This window comes from Belonocnema kinseyi, chromosome 5, assembly GCF_010883055.1.
Source record: "Belonocnema kinseyi isolate 2016_QV_RU_SX_M_011 chromosome 5, B_treatae_v1, whole genome shotgun sequence".
In the NCBI taxonomy this organism is placed as follows: Eukaryota; Metazoa; Arthropoda; class Insecta; order Hymenoptera; family Cynipidae; genus Belonocnema; species Belonocnema kinseyi.
Window position 1 is genome coordinate 10,820,995 of NC_046661.1, and position 14,891 is coordinate 10,835,885.

The 14,891-nt window shown below is 35.0% G+C and overlaps 1 protein-coding gene across 2 annotated transcripts in view; it reads right to left on the reverse strand.

Moving 5' to 3' along the window:
* LOC117173345 (transmembrane protein 131) overlaps nucleotides 1-14,891 on the reverse strand; it is a 462,351-nt gene that overhangs the window by 234,554 nt on the left and 212,906 nt on the right. The window lies entirely within an intron of this gene.

Sequence of the window (14,891 nt, forward strand, 5' to 3'; positions counted from 1 at the left end):
GAAACAAAAACTGGAGGTTATGCATTGGGAAACCCTTGAGCATCCTCCATACAGCCCAGATTTGTCACCCTGTGACTATCATTTGTTTGCGCCCATGAAAGAGGCACTTGGAGGATTGCGATTTGACACGACCAGAAATTTGTAAATATACATATAGTCATTTCCAATCGGCAGTCAAATCGAAAAACTAAGGACGTCGATTGTCGATTCGAAAGTTTTTCGAATTGCAGAATTCGAATCGGTTTTCCTTCGTTTCGAACTGAACGCGTCGAATGTCGATTCGAAAGACTTTCGAACTGCCCACTTCGAAACTCTTTTTTTTCGTTTCGAACTGAGATGAGATTGAGACTGAGAATGTGAGATTTGTCAGGGCGAGGGGTCGAAGTCGAATTAGGAATAATAACGCTTGTAATTTTTTTCCAATTGGTTCATTAAAAAAAGCAACCCACCGATAGGTGCAAACCATTTCCTGCACATGCTGAGTTCCTAGAACACATATTAACTGGGTGTCAATGGGCAGCACTAGTAGGCCGCATCGTCTTTGCTGACATATCTATCGATGATCAGGTTTTCCCGACATACATGTACGCCTTTCTTTGAGCCACGTTGTTCGTACGTATATATTTCGCTCGTATACTGGGTGTCCCAAACTCAAGGCTTACATAGCGCAGGGTCCTACTCGGAGCAACCGTCATCTTGAACGCCAATAATCTTTCCTTTCTTCAGATGAATTTTAGCACACTTGTCCAATCCAAAGTCCATACCGCAATCTCTCCTGTGTACTTCTTGACAACATTTAAAGAACTCTGAAGTCTGCTTTTCCCAGAAGCATAGATCGTGAAGTCATCCATATAAAATACATGAGTGGCATTATGCTCGCGATGATTATTGTCGCAACAGAGTTATCCAAAAGACTTTCATAGTGCAAGAGATAGAGGCAGAAGTGTAATTCGAAAAAGAAGAGGGCTTATGCTTATGGTGATGCTGTTCGTTTTTACACGATATTTTCCAGATGAGATAGCAAACCTATTTTTCCGGAAGGGCATCAATCTCTCTATGCATCTCATAAAACCCACTGAGAGCATGCACCTTCTGAAATATGATCAAGATTTCAGGACAAGGAGGAACGATGTCATCCAGGTTTCTCCTAATCTCCAAAATTTAGCTGAAATGGATTTCTCCCTTTGGGTGGATATCTCGAAGGAGGTCGAACTCTGGACCATCAATTCTCCAGTTTATGGTGCTGCGAGAGCTTTGGCTGATTTAAATTGAAGAACATCAACATCAACTGAACAAGAAGATTAAATGGGAAGAGAGAATGCGTCCCGTGTTCAGTGCGTGATTGACTACATAACATCTGATAGGCCGTTCACGGGAAGGGTTCCGAAACTCGCCCAAGAACTAAGGATTTGCAATCAGACACTAAACAAGTCAAAGCTGCTTACAACAAAGCAGCATATTTTTCACAAAATACGGGTGTTGTCTGATGCAAGAATGAAAATATAGAAGACAGACATAGATCAGGGAGAATCAACAGTTTCTGGCTGACCTATAACAAATTATTTTTATAATTCAGTAATGATAGTTCGGTCAATGAAAATGAAAGACGAAAGGCGATACGCGTTAACTTATACTAAAACGATTTCACAAATATTTCACAAACATTTCACAAAAAAAAGATTTTTAAGGCTTTTAAAGAATTTCTTAAAATGAGCCAAAACGATTTCACAAATTTTTGAAATTTTGTATAAAGATCCGTATTGCTCTTTCACATGTTTAAACATCAAAACCCTAAATTAAAAAGTAAAATTAATGGAAGCAATTAACAAAAATGTAAAAACAATTGAAATTAATGAAATGGAAAGTTTTTTCTATTATAAAATATTTTTATATGAATTATATATATATTTTTCTTACATAAATTAAATTATTTGAATAGTCAATTATTTTGGTAAATTCATAAAGTATCGTAACAAAGAGTTACGGGAAATATATTCTTAGTTCATTCCGTGAAGAAATTGAACCTATTAACTGAAGAACAGCCAAACTCTGATTTTGTTCATGAAGATTGTTTAAATTGTCAATTTGGAAAGTTTCATAGCAAAGAATAATCGAAAAGACATTCTTTGTTGATTTCATAAATAAATTGAGCCTTTTCACTGAGAAATGGTCAAATTCTCATATTGTTCATGAAAATTGTTCAAATAATTAATAATTAATATTAATTTGAAAAGTATCATAATGCAGAGTAATGGCAAATACATTCTTAGTTTACTGCGTTAAGAAAATGAGCCTATTCTTTTCAAAATAGAAAAATTCTGAAATTTTCTATGCAAATTGTTTAAATAATAAATAATTATTGTCAATTTAAAAAGTATCATAGCAAAGACTTATTTGAAATACAGTCGAACCTCGGACACTGTAGCTTTGGAGACTATCATACCTTGCACACTGTCGTCAGCTGTTTCGCGCACACTGTAAGCATCAGGTGACTAGCCGAGGGACATTCTTCGTTTATAAGTCCGTAAAAAAAGCCTGTTCGTTTAGAAAACTCCAAACGTTGATTTCGCATATGAAAATTGTTAAAATAATTAATAAGTGATAAGGTTCATGTTATTATTGTTGGTTTTCTGATTGAAATTTTTATTAACTATCGAGCTTTCGCTCCATGACATGAAGCCTTTTCAGGTTATATTTTACATTTCTTCTACTCTAAAATAAAATTTCATTAGGCTTTTCTCATAAGTCTTAGTTTTTAAAATGATGTAAATCATAGTATGATAATTTTAGACCTAAAAAAGAGCTTACCAGAATTTGTTAGATATTATGATATGGAGTACATACACTACAATGTACGCTAATAATGTAGATGTAGTTTAAAAGAAATATGTTTAAATTCAGAGTATATCCTCTTCAAAATCTTAAGAACTAGACTAAATTATACAAAATAAAAAGACGTGCTCCATTTTTGGTTTTCCTCTAAAAGTCGACGGAGAATTGCCATTTTTTTTAATAACGTCGAACATAGAGTATGTAACTTGTATGAAGAAAGATTACGTGGAATATAATACGAAGTATATATGGAACAGGTGAACGAAGTTTAATAAACATGGCGTTAGGGGCGAAAATTTGAAACCATGGACATAGGAAACACGGGACTAGACATGCCATCCTAACTTTGGCGAGCGGAGTTGAATCCACGGGAGGGGGGAGAATTCCATGAATGGGGAGAGCCGCCATCTTACAATGTGCCATTTGATTATGCGCACGAGCATTTTTTCCGACAAACTGTGCATGAAAATATAAACATGTGGGCCCTGCCATGTTTGTCGCGGGACATCAAAAGGTGGCGGACCTCCCCCCTCATTGCATCACCCCCGCAATGGCATGCCTAGTCCCTTGTTTCGTATGTCCATGTTTGAAACTAATAGATTTGTGGAGATGTGATAATATGTGTATATTACTAAGCTATTTTTCAAACTTTCTTTGCTAATGAAATAAAACTATGATAACTTTTGCTAATGTATTCTATATCGGATCTTTTGTCAACTGAGTTATATAGAGCGCTGTACTTCTATGATTTTTGTTACTATCGTTTGTATGGTCTTTAATTCCAGAATTAATTAATTCGCATGGTATACTAAATATACCATGTTGAGGTCAGTTTGTGGGTTGAGACCGATTCAATAGTTATTTGAAATTAAAAAAGTGGAAATTACTTTCTTTGATTTGAAAGGGTAGGTCTAGCTGTTTGGGTATATAGGAGGTTTAACCAGGATATCCAGGGCGACGTTGCAACGATGGTGATCATTGCCGATAAGGAAGTGATTCTCTCCATTGCAGGATCTTATTCAAGTAGGGGTATGGGTCGTTCAAGGTATGTAGAGGGCCGTTTCGTTTTTTTACAATCTCGGCGATAGTTACCGATACGAGAATAATCTTCTCCGTAACGGAATTCAGGTATGCGGCTGCTGTAAAGGTGGCCTGTACGTGCTAGAAGACAGGTGTCCACGAATAAGCTATGTGAGCTTGGGTAAAAAACTTGTATTTATTTAGGAAGCGTCTAAGTGTACATCACGGGGACTCGGGGAGCAGTGACTCTCGATTTCGAAACGTGCTACACTTAACGGCTAGCTTGAGTGGCGGGGCGCCACTCACATTGCAATTAAGGGAGGGCATTGGCTCGTGGTGCCATCGCAAAAGTTAACCAGCGAGGATCTTTTTGGCAATGCTGCAGGCCGCGGGTGTTAGGCAATTAGTGTGTTTTCACAAGCAAAAGTCTACAAACATGATCGATAACCAAGGACGCGATTGCGCTGTCGATTGCCAGATATTCTTTAACATTTTCAACTAAGTGCCGCGACTAAATTTTTTAAATTTTTTCTAAGTTGAATGACAGGTGGGGATAGAACGCCCATGCAACGAAAGAAAGAAGCATGAATGTTTGCCAAATATGATTTATAACCACGAATATAATTTAACGGACATCAGCCCACAGGGTCTTGCGTTACCTAAGGCGTTCTAACATCACTCTGGAAAATAGGATAAAATACGAAAATTACAATTAAATACTATACACAATAGATCTAACGCCGATGTCGAAGTTCGTAACGCCATTCTTGTGGCAAAAAATCAGGTATCGTGTTCGCGTCATTCTCCTCCGTGGTGACAACATTCTGGGGCCGATTTGGTAGCCGTCCTTGACGGAATTCCTGCTCCGGTGGGTCTTTGTTGATCTGGGGCCATTTTGGGGCCCACCGTCGACAAAGTTCTTTGTCCGGAGGTCTTGAAAGATCTGGGGCCTTTTCCGAGGCTGCCCTTGACGGCGTTTACAAGGTAATGGTGTGGGATTTTGAGGAAGAGGGTCCTCGTTTTGGTTGACCTGGATATCTGGGGTATCGAATGGGGCCTCAAGTTTTCCTTAATGCGTGAATCGGTTAGGAGGTCGCGCCTTGAGATAGCGATGAGTGTGGGTTTCCCCAGCAGTTATACTATAACTCTCTAATGGAAGATCCGACTGGTGGGCATTTTTCGACGGTGAAAGAATGAGTCCTCATTGAACAAGCCCATTGTCTGAGTGGGCCCCGGGCGGTGCTGCCTGCTTCCAGTTTTCCTGAAAGGGGGGGGGGGTCTAGCTGATATAGGGGGAACTTCCTATTTATTCTCAAGGCAGTCACGTTTAAGGTCATTTCCCGGGATATGGCAACATTTTGATGGCCGGTGTAAGGGGGTGGATTCGGAAAAATCGCACGTACTGCTGCTTGGGAAACCGTAAATGCCGCGGAAAATTGATGGACTTATTAATTAATTCTAGGAGCGTGGCGACCCTATCTTCTTCTGGGGCATGGGGTTGTATGCGTTAAAAGACAGATACTTTTTCTGAAGGTAGAGACAAACGGTGTATTGACCCCATTGTATTTTCGTGGGAATAATTTCCGGGAACGAACCCACTCAAAGGGGACACTGAGGTAAATTTCCCACCATCGCGCAGCAGTATCCTTTAGAGCTTGAGCTACTAAGGTAATACCTTGTTATAATGGAGATCCTTGGTTGAGAAAATATTGTTCCATTTGATTGAGGAAGAGAGTGGGGTCTTCATAATCTCGAATTGGCTGCAATGCTTGCAGACTTATGCAGGGTGCCTCGTAAACATACCCGTTGTTTTGAGCGAGAGGGGCATTACAAAAAAGGGGATCGTTTCCCACAGGGTCTTGATTTTTTCCAAGAGGTGGATTACACAGAGGGCCTTGGTTATTTAGCTGGGGTTGATTTACTCCTGGGTATTGAATATTTATGAGGGGGTTATTTCTAATAGGGCCTTGATTTTGTCCAAGAGGTGGATTGTCTATAAGGCATGGATTTCCTGTAGAGGTGGTCATAGTGGTTGACAGTGCGGCTTCGCCACAGGGTCTAAATCCGAGGAGGTGGGGAGAATTATTTGAATAGGAGTCCCCTTGGTTTTGGTGATTATTACCAGGGTGAGGGTGCTCCTGCGAATCTAACTCCAGGTTAAAGGACTGAAAAGTCCTTGTCGGAGTTTGTTGTTTCATGGGTGCCACCGGGTGTTGCTTCACTCCCGGAAGTGATTGTGATAATATTTTTCGTGGTGGACACGAACGATCAAGGAACGTATTTTCTTCGCAATTAATTCGATTCCCAACTGGTTTGGTCAGAATACCTGTGAATAGGGCTTTAGGTACCGACTGCAATCTTCAATGAAAACAGGGTTAGGTATCTCGATACGCAAGTGGTAGCGTGGGTACGACGTTTGGGCGTCAATTTGAGGCAATTATGAGGATTAAGGCTGATTGAATGGTTATTTGAAATTAAATATAGTGAGAATTACTTTATTTAATTCTAAAGGGTAGATCTTCTTGTTTGCTAATACCGATACGAGAATAATCCTCTCCGTAACGGGAATCAGGTGTAACGCTGCTGTGAAGGTTGTTGCAAGTGCTAGAAGGTAACGAATAAGGTAGGCGTGGTTAGGTAAAAAAAGTGGTATTGATTTAGGAAGCGTCGAAGTGTACACTATGGGGACTTGGGGAGAAGTGACGCTCGATCTCAGAACGCGCTATACTTTACGTCTAGCTTAGGAGGCGGCGCACCACACACAGTGCAAGTGAGGAAGGACATTTGCCCGCGGTGCCATCGCAAAAGTTAACAAGCGAGGATCTTTTTGGCAATGCTGCAGGACGCGGGTGTTAGGCAATTAGTGTTCTTTCACCTAGCAAAAGTCTACAAGCATGATCGATGACCAAGGACGCGCTTGAGCTGTCGATTGCCAGATATACTTTAACATTTCCGACTGAATGCCGCGACTGAATTTATTCTAAGTAGAATGACCGGTGGGGTTAAGGCGCCCAAGCGACGAAACGAAGAATCATGGATTTTGGCCAAATATTATTTATGTTTATAAATATTATTTATTATCACGAATATAATTTAGCGAACATCAATGTGTTCTTAAGTTAAATTGTGTAATATTTTTATTTTTAGAAAAACATTAAAAAGGATACATTTCGTATGTAAATACTACTTTTTTATTGAAGGTATTAAAACTACTCCCATAAAATCTCGAAAGTTCTTTTGAGAAAGGTAGCGCCAAGATGTTTTATCATAGTTAAACGTTTGTATGTTGTTATTTTGATTATTAATACTAGGGTTCATGAATACAACCTTTTTTTTTGACATATTTATGAATCTAGTAGGGTTACTGTTTTCTTTTACGGTTTCAGTGACTTTACTTAGATTTTAATTCCTAAATTTTGGGTTGCATCATTTTATTGATCTATCAACAAGACCATATGTCATTTAAATTTTATCTTTTATACACATGTAGGAGTTGAAATCAATATACCTGTCTGGGTTAGTTTCTTTAATATACCAATTAATAGTATGTTTGTTATTTTCTTTTATAAAAGTAATGTCTAAAAAATTGTATGTGCTTTAATTTTTATTTCCATAGTAACCTGTAACATCGGATGGTAAGAATCAAATGCCGTTAGGAGTTGATCTAGGTTTTCTTCTGGTACACAAGTAAAACAGTCATCCACATAATGGTATATATGCTGAAGATGCTTCATGTCATGAAGCGCAAGCTAGATGGCTAGAAAAATTTACGTTCAGAAAATGAACATTGCTAACATTAAATTTAATTAGTTTGCCCTGATAAGTAACATGAAAATCACTCTGGAAATTTATTACGAAGATAAAAATTATGGATTTTCCTACTCGAAATAATGAAGACATAGAGTTTTTTGATCTTCTAACAACATCTTTTATAATAGATATCATCAAAGAACTAAGGTATTCGGTACATATGAATACTACACTCTCTAAATTAAAAAATCAAAACTGATTTTTACTGCCACGTGAATCTAAAGGTTTTTTTACCACATATTATAAATTTAAATAATAAAATTAAATTCACTCATTTTATCTGTTTGAATACTTTCAACAAAGTTTCTTTCAATTGACACAAAAAACGCTAAAAATTTATATCACTGACGTAAATGATAAAATCAGAGAACTAAGTAGAAATGTTTGTAACTTATATCAGAAGAAAAACTTAGGAATCGTGCTACCGAAAACCTCGTCGAATTATTCATTGAATGCTAAAAGAAGATTATTACAAATTTGGAAAAAAAAACTAGCAGAAAATAATTTTTCAAGCATTGAAAAAAAAATTGAACTTCATTCCTACTAAAAATAGAACAGAGCTTAGATCTAATATTCGTAACAGATTACAAAACTATTTACATTCTACGTTCAACAATAACATCCAGTAGCTCTAAAATTCCACGGAAAGCCAAAAATCCACAAGATTAATAATCCTATGAGACCCGTTACCTCATTTACTGGATCTCCACTATGCACTCTTTCAAAATACGATAGTTTTCGATATAAACAAATTATTAGAAAAAAAATTTTTACATTAAGAATAATTGGAATCTTATTAGTAAAATAAGAAACTTCAACATACCTAATAAGTATAAACTGGTCTTACTTGGTGTAAAATCACTATTTACAAATATTCCGAAAAATTTAGTAATTAAATATAGCAAATTAAATTGGAATAAAATGTGAAATAATACTAAGCTACCCGTTAATGAATTTAACTGGTAGCAGAAGAAAACATAACTCAACTCCTAACAGCATTTAATTCTTACCATTTGAAATTACAGTTCACTATGGAAATAGAAAATAAAAACAAACGAAAGTTTTTAGATATTACTTTTTTAAAATGAAATAACAAACTAACCACTAATTACTGTATTAAAGTATATAACATATGCAGATACTACAGTTTCAACTTACACATTCAGGAAAAACAATTTAGGCACAGGCGGGTACCTGATACTGTGAAGCCAATGTTGTACGCGTGAGCGAGACCTTTATACGTTCAAGGGTGGAGTAGTCACTTTTACATATTTTTAATCAATTCAAAGCCCTTTTGTCTTATCATGCGCATCAGCACCATGAGTCACGGTAGCCACAACCGTTTTGTTCTCTCCGTGTAGCGAACGCACGACGTGCGAGTTATCAAGACAACATTGATTATCCACACGCGGGAGCGGAGTGGTCCAACATAGAGCGTGTGCTGTTTGATGCTGATATGCCAGCAGTTCGGAAGATTGGGTCCAGCTAGTAGAATGCATCGTGTCGATACTCGTGCGTTTTGCGTTTGCTGGCCGAATCGGGCGAGACCCTGAAGAATTGAACTGCCGCAGTTCTGTTTTCGAACCGTTAGAAGTCCTTCCTACGCAGACGGTATGGGTTCTATACTGTCTGGTACCCGCCTCTAGCCAGATGTTTTTTTAGTGTATGTATAAAAGATAAAATTATAATGATACATGGTCTTGTTGATAGATCAATAAAATTATCCGACCCAAAATTTGAGAATAAAATTTTTGATAAAGTTACTGAAACCTTAAGACAAACCGATTACCCGACTAGATTCATAAATAAGTATATAAAATAAAAAAGAGTTGAATTTGTAAAAAATAGTAATAATATTCAAAATAACAACATAAAACCGTTTGACTATGATAAAAAATCTTGGCACCACCTTTCTCAAAAGAACTTTCGAGATTCTATAGTAATAGTTTTAATACATTCAATATAAAAGTGGTATGTACGTACGAAATGAATACTTTTAATTCTTTTTCTAAAAATAAAGATATTACACCGTTTAACTTAAGAACACATGTTATTTATAGTAAACCGTGCGAAGTTATAAAAATGTATGTATGTCAGACTAAAAGATACTAATAATAAAATAAAAATAAGAAACTTCAAAGAAATGTTCTGTATTGTTGTTGAAATAATAGTATTTAATTATATCTGATTCATGTTCACTCTAGATACAACTAACTGATAACTCGTATATCGGCTTAATTTATATCCAGATTTGTATGTTTACTGCTTATTGTATTATTCCGCAAAAGCAGACACTTCTCCCCTCATCCTCACTTGTATTAACGTCGTTTTCACGTTTGAATCGCTAATGGTATATTCTACAAGTTTCTCTATTTTGTACTCATTCTACTACTGTGTATGTGAAAATATACCTATGATTCAATTAACGAATATCAAAACTATCAGGTTATGGACCCACAGTGTTTCCCAGAGTTTCTTGAAACCACATTTTTTAAGATGTAAAAATTCTATGCACGGCTGTTCATAGTACTTCAAAACTTAAATAATTTATCCTTTTGACTTTATTTTATAAAAAAAAAATGATCAGAGTTAGAGCATTTTCAAAATCCAAAGAAACAAACTAAAATGAACATTTTAAGCCAAACAACGCATGATATGAAAAAAAGTTAGGAGAAGAAAAACTTTGATTTTTGAAAGCCCTACAAGATTATGATAACAACTTTTTTAATTTGGTCGAAAAGTTGAAAATTCCAAATTTGATCGTACCAAAAATGTTTAAAACCACATTTTTTCAAGATTAAAAAATTCTATGTACGGTTGTTCATAGTACTTCAAGACTTAAACAATTTATCCTTTTGACTTTTTTTTTATAAAAAGAAAATGATCAGAGTTAGAGCATTTTCAAAATCCAAAAAAACAAACTAAAATGAACATTTTAAGCCAAACAACGCATGATATGAAAAAAAGTTAGGAGAAGAAAAACTTTGCTTTTTAAAAACCCTACAGGACTATGATAACAACTTTTTTAATTTGGTCGAGAAGTTTAACACTCCAAATTTGATCTTATCAAAAATAATGAAAAATCAAAAAATTCCATTTTTTGGTCAAACTATGCAAGATACAAAAAAAAATGAAAAAGCTCAAATTGCGCGCCCTGGAAAGAACTACAAATTAAGAATGAACCACTTTTCGATATAAGCTACGAGAAAAAATGAGACAAAACTTGTTCATCCAAAAAAGAGCTATAATTTTTGATAGGACAGTTAGTTTTTGCTTTAATCGTAAAAAATAACATTCTAAATAAAAATATTAAATTTGTTTGAGAAAACGACATAAGGTACGAACTTAAATTACCAGACAAAAGTTATTCGCCTGAAAATATCTAAAAATTTATTATTGATTATTTTTCGATAGGACGAGTAGATTTTCTTTTAATCGTAAAACGTAAGATTAAAAATAAAAAAATTAACTTTTTGGAAAAAGCACAGAAAAGACGAAAGAGGACATAGGCTCCTATATAGGACCCTATATAGGTTCCTGTATTAGACCCTATGCAGATGCGCAGTAGTTTTTATTTAATCGTAAAAAACAACATTAAAAATTAAAAAATTATAAAAACAAGGAAATAAGAATTAGTATGATTCAATTTTTATGCATATTATGAATTGTAATGATACACATTTATTGAAGATACATGTTTTAGAGCAGCTCAGAATAAAATTTAAAGCAAAATAAGAAACAAATACAAAATTAATCATGATAAATACAATTTGCTTTTCATTTTACAATTTTTTAATAAGTAATCCCTGGCAGAGTTACATAAAAAATGTATTATAATTGATATAAAATTGTTGTGTATAATGTAGAAAAGTTGACAGGTTGGACAAAATCGAGTGCGAAGCACGAGATACGTGATGAGAATGTATTCGTTAAAGCCAAAAGAGCTTTAACAAAAGAGAGTTCAAAATCACAAAATTACAGTCATCTTTGATTATAAAAGGTCTGTGCCCGAATGCGGAAGAAATGCAAAGACTAAGCGCGAAGTGCGATTGCCCTCAGTCGCGTGTCGTAGGTGCGCTCAAACTATCGAGCTAAGCTTTTTTAACGAAAGAGAATTCACAATCATAAAATTACAGTGGTGGATGTTTTGAGTCTTCATTTTAAAATGTTGGCGCAAGAATGTGCGAAAATATAAAGACCGAGTGCGTGGCGCGAGATAAATACAACATCGAGCGCGAAGTGCGAGAACCAACAGTCGCCCGCCCTAGACCAGAGTGCATTTTGTTTGAGTAAAGATCGTTTTCCACAAACGTAGTAAGCATATACACTCTAGATAGAACTATTTGATAGCTTAATTTGTATCCAGATTTTGACGCGTCGTTTTCACGTTTTCATCGGTAATGGTGTATCGAATTTTCGCCCCTAAAACCATCTTTATTATACTCCGTTTACCCATTTCATATATACTTTCTGATTATATTCCGCTTAACTTTTCTTCACACAAGTTACATACTCCACGTTCGACGCCATTTAAAAAAATTCAGTTCTCCCTCGACTTATAGAGGATAACAAAAAATGGAGAACGTCCTTTTATTGTTTATAATGTAGTCTATTTTTAAACATCATGAAGACGATAAACTCTAAATTTAAACATGTTTTTTTTTTAACTACATCTACATTATTAGCATACATTGATGTATATGTACTCCATACCGTAACGAGTCATGGAGCGAAAACTCTATAGCTAATAAAAATTTACTAGCAGAAAATTGACAATGCTAACATCAACTTTAATTATTTTACCGTGATCAACAACACGAACATTATTCTGAAAATTAATCATTAATGGCAGTTTGAAAAGTTTAACATCCAAGAGTAATCGTAAAGACATTCTTTGTTGATTCCGTAAACAAATATAGACTATTCGTTTAAAAATAGCCAAACTTTAACTTTGTTTATAAAGATTGTTTACATAAATAAACATTAATGTAATTTTGAAGTTTTATAGCGACGAGTAATTGCAAAGAAATTCTTTTTTGATTCCGCAAACAAATTTAGCCTATTCATTTAAAAATATCCAAACTTTTATTTTCTTCATGAAAATTGTTCAAAATAATTAGCAATTATTGTCAATTTGAACATTTATAAAGCGAAGAGTAATCGCAAATACATTCTTTGTTGATTCCGTAAAACAATTGAACCGTTGGCGACCAAAAGGGGACACGGCCGGATTCAGTCTGGGAAGTATTGTCCTGAGTGTCAATTTTAAAAATCTTTCTAATTTCAATTTTAAAGACTGATACTTGTAGAGAATTTCAAGGCGCATCTTTTATTCCTCTTGCAAAAATATATAGGTTTTGTAGTTTTTGAGATAATTGCTAAAAAGTGGATTTTTTAAAAACGAAAAATTCCAATCTTTTTTCACTCCAACTCGCGCTAATTTAGCCAATTTTCATCATTTCCCGATTTCCCCAATACAAAGTACGTGTTTAGGTCTTCTGAAACTATCTAAGAAAGAAAAACGAGAATATTGTAATAAAGAAAAAAGTTATTAATTTTTTTTGAGGCAATGCAAAAATCATGAATTTTAACCTTCAAGCACCTCGTTTAGCGAACGAATTTTAAGCTACTGAAAGCTTTCAGTGAGAAAGTTATTTATTGAGGTTCAAGGAAGTTTTCTGGAAAGTTTTAGATCAATTGGATTAATAGTTCACAAATGCTGCCAAAAACGTGCCTGGCCGGCTACGCGCTGCAGCGAACGACGTGAAGGTCAAGTCAATCTTACCAAAACAAATGCACAACAGTAACTCCAGATATTATCATTAAAATAATTTATTTATTAAACATTTAATATATAATATTATGCATATTATTGAACTAGAATAAATTAATCAAACAATATTTTATTAGAAACTACTTGTAGTCATTTTCGTCACTCTCTTCAGTTTCTTCGGCATCTGGATTCTGAGTTTGTACTTTTAAAAAATATGATTCGAAAAATTCTTTTCCTTTAGCGCTTAAATACTGGAAGAGATTTTTTACATCCTTTATTTTGGCAGCTTTTAATCCAATTCGGGGCGGAGGACTTTTCGAAAGATTTTCTAGTTTAAGAGTAGGTTTAAAGAAAAAAGTGGTTGGATTTTGCATCTCATAGTTGTCAAAAACATCCACTTTTCCATCAGGAAAAAAAATGCAAAACACACGCTTTGCTGATTTGGAAATTTTTTGGCTTTCGCATTTTGCCTTTGAAACATTTTTCAAAATCCTGCAGAAGATGTTCACACTTCTCGACCATTGTGAATGAAGGTGAACGAGCATTGCGAATCATTTCTACATATTCAGCTTCAGTTTCAATTCATTCTAATTTTTTCAGCTTTTGCGAATATGTGCCAAAATTCCTATCGCACTGGTAATAGAAATGGCCTCGAACTGGAAACACATATTTAACCTCACTTTGCAAATGAATGAACAATAAAACCAAAAAATGAAACACTGTGTAGTTTTTATTTTGTCCCGGACATGAGTCTGAAAATAATGTTATGCTGTTGAACTTGTCTTTAGCAAATTCTTTTAATACCGCGTATTTGATAAAACTGCAAACAGAGTTAGCAAACTTCTTTACAATTCCCTCAAGAATAGGGAACATGTAACTCTGGTTCGTAGTATGTACATGTACGTTAAATAGAAAAAGCCATGCTAAACGTAGGTAAAACTGCGCGGACACGGGTATTTTTGGTAGTCGGAAATTCTGTACAAAATCAAATTCACAGCATAGACTATTATTTTCAGAGAGTATTTGCTTTTTTCACTTCAAATAAATTTCAGCATTGTTTTTGTGATTAATTACTTCTTCGTTTACCTCTCCATTTGTCTCGTTTTTGTAGCAAGTATTGCACACGTCAGTTCTAGATAATTTAAAACTGAAGCTAACATTTCGGTTAAAATACTTAACATAAACGGTTTGACTTATTGTCAATTTAGCCCCCGTTTTTTCTTTATAATATTTTCCGAATAATTTGTAAAGTTCTACCAGATTTAATGAAGGATGATCAAAATATTTTAGGTTGGTAGAATTTCGTTTGTAATGTGAACTGTGATGTGGAATTGATTCGCAATGCTCTTCAATTGGAAATAAATATATCCAATGAATTAACCGTCCTAGTTTTTCACCTGCATTCGTTTGGATAGGATCCTTGCATTTTAACAATCCTCTGAGAAACACATTTTGT